Source organism: Schistocerca gregaria, chromosome 1 (assembly GCF_023897955.1).
Source record: "Schistocerca gregaria isolate iqSchGreg1 chromosome 1, iqSchGreg1.2, whole genome shotgun sequence".
NCBI lineage: Eukaryota > Metazoa > Arthropoda > Insecta > Orthoptera > Acrididae > Schistocerca > Schistocerca gregaria.
In genome coordinates, this window is record NC_064920.1 from 159885114 (window position 1) to 159890962 (window position 5849).

Sequence of the window (5849 nt, forward strand, 5' to 3'; positions counted from 1 at the left end):
GATGGAGGGAATATTTTCAAGAGTTGCTCAATGTAGGTGAAAATACGATCAGTAATGTTTCAGATTTCGATGTACTATGGGACAGGAATGGTGATGGAAATAGGATCACATTTGAGGAAGTGGAGAAAATGGTCAATAGTTTGCAGTGCAATAAAGCAGCTGGGGTGGATGAAATTAAGTCAGAACTCATCAAATACAGTGGAATGTCAGGTCTCAAATGGCTACACAGGATAATTGAAATGGCATGGGTGTCAGGACAGGTTCCATCAGACTGGACGAAAATAGTAGTCACACCAATCTTAAACATGGAAACAGAAAGTATTATAACTACTATAGAGATATCTCTTTAATCAGTGTTGTGGGTAAAATCTTCTCAGGTATTGTTGAAAGGACAGTGCGAGTATTAGTTAAGGACAAATTGGATGAAAATCAGTGTGGGTTTAGGCCTCTTAGAGGTTGTCGGGACCAGATCTCTAGCTTATGGCAAATAATGGAGAAGTGTTATGATTGGAATAGGGAATTGTATTCATGCTTTATAGATCTAGAAAAGGCATTTGACCGGGTTTCTAGGAGGAAGTTATTGTCTGTGCTACGTGATTATGGAATAGGAGGCAAACTTTTGCAAGCAAGTCTTTACGTAGATAGTCAGGCAGCAGTTAGAGTTCAGGGTAAACTGAGTCCATGGTTCAGAGTAGTTTCAGGGGTAAGACAAGGCTGCAACCTGTCTCCACTGTTGTTCATATTATTTATGGATCATATGTTGAAAACAATAGACTGGTTGGGTGAGATTACGATAGGTGAACACAAAATAAGCAATCTCACATATGCAGATGACTTAGTTGTGATGGCAGATTCGATTGAAAGTTTGCAAAGTAATATTTCAGAGCTAGATCAGAAATGTAAGGACTATGGTATGAAGATTAGCATCTCCGAAACAAAAGTAATGTGAGTGGGAAAGAAATATAAACGGATTGAGTGCCAAATAGGAGGAACAAAGTTAGAACAGGTGGACGGTTTCAAGTACTTAGGATGCATATTCTCACAGGATGGCAACATAGTGAAAGAACTGGAAGCGAGGTGTAGCAAAGCTAATGCAGTGCGCGCTCAGCTACAATCTACTCTCTTTTGCAAGAAGGAAGTCAGTACCAAGACTAAGTTATCTGTGCACCGTTCAATCTTTCGACCAACTTTGTTGTATGGGAGCGAAAGCTGGGTGGATTCAGCTTAACTTATCAATAAGGTTGAGGTTACAAATATGAAAGTAGCTAGGATGAGTGCAGGTACTAGTAGATGGGAACAATGGCAGGAGGGTGTGCACAATGAGGAAATCAAAGAAAAACTGGGAATGAACTCTATAGATGTAGCAGTCAGGGCGAACAGGCTTAGATGGTAGGGTCACGTTACACGCATGGGAGAAGCAAGGTTACCCAAGAGACTCATGGGTTCAGCAGTAGAGGGTAGGAGGAGTTGGGGTAGACCAAGGAGAAGGTACCTGGATTCAGTTAAGAATGATTTTGAAGTAATAGGCTTAACATCAGAAGAGGCACCAATGTTAGCACTGAGTAGGGGATCATGGAGGAATTTTATAAGGGGGACTATGCTCTAGACTGAATGCTGAAAGGCATAATCAGTCTTAAATGATGATGATGGTGATGACTGACAAAGGAGCCCCAAAATTTCACATGGCCAGAATTTTTGTTTCATTGTCTTTCATCAAACGAATTTCACTTCTAGGATATCCTCAAAAAAAATTTGCTGCGTGCCAGCATCTGCCTTGCCACTTTGGCACCTTGGAGCACCACTGGTTCCTCAGCAGGTTGTCAACAAGTTTTACTTCATTCAGAGCACTGGTCAATTCCGGATGCCTGACAATGCCAGGTTTTGTGCATTGTGTTAACATTATTCTTAATAAAGTTTTTCTACTTTCCTCACAGCCATGCAACTTCTTACATTAATCAAATTTGACAGCCATAACAAATGTTTGTTTTCCTTACAGCCTGGATATTTGTGGAAACTGTGGCTCAAATTGTTATTTCTAAAAATACATATTTTTTGTGCACTATATTAATATTGAAATGTCTATCATTTTATGTGAAATATTAATATTTCTGTGATCATAATAATTCACTTATTAAATTAAAATACCAAGAAGCATTTTGGGCATTTGCCCATGTTTTGATGCCTCTGAGACCCTAACACAATCAAGTTGTTTTAAGGTTGCTCAGGAATTCTGGACTTTTCAATAAAAAGGAGGAGGATCAAGCTCCATTTGAAAATAGTAGTAGTAGTAGTAGTAGTAGTAGTAGTAGCATTCATAAATATAATGTTATTAAAAAATAGAGTCCACTATCCACGCTTAACCTTACCATCACGCAGAAAGGAGCAAAGTATGCAGATATGAAAATATTTGATCATCTCCTTTGTGAATTAAGGGTGATGGCATTACTGAAATTTCTGCTTGACAACCTCTTCTACTGCTTGGATGAATTTTTCAATAGATAATATGCATGATTGGGTTACATTTATCAAATTTTGTTGTAGATCAAGATTAAAACTAGTAAGCTGTTGTGAATGTGGCCTATTGGGAGGAGGGGGAGGGGGGGGGGGGGGAAGGGAGGAGGTTGAGAAAGAGGGAGAGAGATTACTAAGTAATTAGAACTCCTTCTTGGAACAGCTACATCTGTCAGTGGATGTGGGCCAGATAAAATGTTTACCCAGGTAGTAGTTAACATCTACTAATGCAATCAGAATAACAGCTACTACATTGGAGGAGTAATTACCTACCTAAAGTATCCATTATTGGTTGGATTCATATCACATGGTCAAATGAGGCCTGTAGGTCGGAGTCAATTGCGGTATTTTGTTAGGTTAGGTTGGTAGTTGCTAGGATTTTGAGGGACTTGTCAGGAATGTAGATTTTTGGTAAGGATAGTTTTGTCTTAATGCTTCCAGTGATAACAGGTAAGTGCTACTTCTTGTATTGCACAAGATTCCATTTAGAATTAGTCTGCTTCCTATACAAGTCATATTTTTGGTACTGCCATATCGTTCTTGATTATGGCATGTGACAGTCCTAGTTACGTCAACTTTGGTTTTATATACCCAGTGTTGCCTTATTCCAGGAAATTCTGGGGCTTATATGCCAAGATGTTCTGAGAGTGTTGTTCAGAGGACTGATAACCAAAGAAATAGCATAAGCTGTGGGAGGGACTCTCCATGGTATACAGTCAATGTAAAGAAACTTATAAAGAACCACAGATTACTGCTAAATAGATGTAAAACAAAGTGTAGGGCTTTAGAAAAGGAGATACTGGATAAAATGCATTTGGCTATCAAGAGAGCAATGCACGAAGCCTTCAATGGCTACTGTATCAAAATATTGTCAATTGATCTTCCACAAAACCCAAAGAAATTCTGGTTATAAGTAAAGGCTGTTAGTTGCACCAAAGTAAGTGGCCAGTCATTCACAAATGAGACAAGAACTGAAATTGAGAGTAGGAAAGCAAAAGCTGAAATGTTTGAATCCATTTTCAAAGGGAAAAGCAAAAGAATGGCCTTAATTCAATCCTCATACCACTGAAAAGATGAGTGAAATAATTGTTAACGCCAATGGTTTTGAGAAGCAGCTGAAATCATTAAAACTGAACAAAATTCCACAGCTTGTTAGAATCCCCATTATATTCTAAACTGAATTTGTAGCTGAGTTAGCCCCTCTGCTAACTATAATCTGTCACAGATACCATGAGCTAAAACTAACATAGTGGTTGGAAGCAAGCACAGGTCAAGCACGTTTACAAGAAGGTTAGTAGAAGTTATCCACCAAACTACCATCTAATATACTTGACACTGGCTTGTTGTGTAATCTTAGAACATACTCTGAGCTCAAACATGATGAGGTAACTAGAACAGAGTGGCCTCCTCAATGCCAATCACCATGGATTCCAAAAACATTAATCACACAAAACACAACTCTCACTTTTTTCACATGGCATACTGAATGCTTTGTAGCAAGCCAGTCAGGTAGATGCAGTGTTTCTTCATTTCTGAAAAGCATTTGACTGAGTATTGCACCTTTGCTAATTATCAAAAGGGATATCAAGTGAAATTTGTGACAGGATTGAAGATTTTCTGGTAGGGGGGCACAGCATGTATGTAGAAGTAACTTTGGGTGAGACTGAGGGAAGTGTGTTGGGACCCTTACCATTCATGTTGTATATTAATTATCTTGCAGACAATATTAATAGAAAAATCAGATTTTATGCAGATGATGCAGTTATCTTTAATGGAGTGCTATCTGAGAGAAGCCACATAAATATTCAATCAGACCTTGATAAGATTTCAAAGTGGTGGAGAGATTGTCAGTTTGTTTTAAATGTTCAGAAACTTAAAATTTTGCACCTGGAAAAATTCAATCATTCTAAAAAGGAGATTCCTTACAAATCACTCATATAGCCCATTCTAAAACATTGTTCAAGGGTATGCCAAATAGGACTAGCAGGGAATACTGAATGTATACAGGAAAGTGCAGCACAAATGGTCCCAGGTTTGTTTGATCCATGGGAGTGTGTCACAGAGATGCTGAAGAAACTGAACTGGCAGACTCTTGAAGGTAGACATAAACTATCTCAAGAAAGCCCACTTACCAAGTTTCAAGAACCAGTTTTAAGTGATGACTCTAGGAGTATATTACAGCCCCCTGCATATTGCTCCCATAGGGATCATGAGAACAAGATACAGCACACAGAGGCATTTAATCAATCATTCCTCCTGCACTCCATACATAAATGGAATGGAAAGAAACCCTAATAACTGGTACAATGGGATGTACCCTCTGCCATAACTTCACAATAATTTGCATAGAACAGATGTAGATGCAAAAATATACTTGTCCTATGATGAGTGCATCCATTTTAGTTAGTACCTAGTTCACAAAAAAGTAATCAACTATGTGAGTAACTGATATGGCATAGTGTTGGCCTCATATGTTGGACTTAATCAGGTGCCATCTCATCTCTATGTTATGCAAGGACATGGAACACCTGTTTGCACTGTCATAACAGCTAAATTAAGCTTCTGACTTTTCTACGTGTGGCCCCTTGCAAGGCTGATAACAGAAAGGCACTGCTATTATGTGCTAGTGCATCAGCTTAGAATGTTACATGATTTTTCTTGAACATAAATAGAAATCAAAATATTAGAAACTGTGGCATAAATAATCTACAACATGATGGCTATTTTTCACTGCCAAATGGTGTAGTCAGAGTGTGCATTATGTGTGGTAAGGTATGTAATGATGAAGAAGAAATGATTTTCTGGCTCTTCTGGTTTGTTCCAGAACTTCTCATACCAGTGTTCATTGCCATTGCCATTATTACTGTCACTTTCTCGTGCGGTCTTGGTCTAATGGATGTCTGGTGCAGTGCCTTTGACGTCCCTGTGAAGGCCAAACTCAGTCCACAAGGACAGTGGTAGTTAGTAGGTAACTGTAGTTTTATGTCAGCTGGCAACCACATCTCTGCTTGTAATAGGATCTTTAATGTTCTGACTTTTTCTTCATCTACCCTTATGGATATATAAGTTTTCATTTATTTTATTTTTGTTTAACACATTAATGTTGGCATGTACCACAAATGGCTCACACTAGATTCTTCTTATTGGGTGAGGTGCACCCCCAGTGGCTCACACTAGATCTTTCTGTCGGGTAGCACAAACCACTGGTGGCTCAAGCTGGACTCTATCAATTGTGCAATCAGTAATACACTAATGAATGATGCATTACTTATCAGACAGGTACAACAAACATTCGTCAATACAAATTTTTTATGACCCCTCAACAAGAGAGCTTTCTG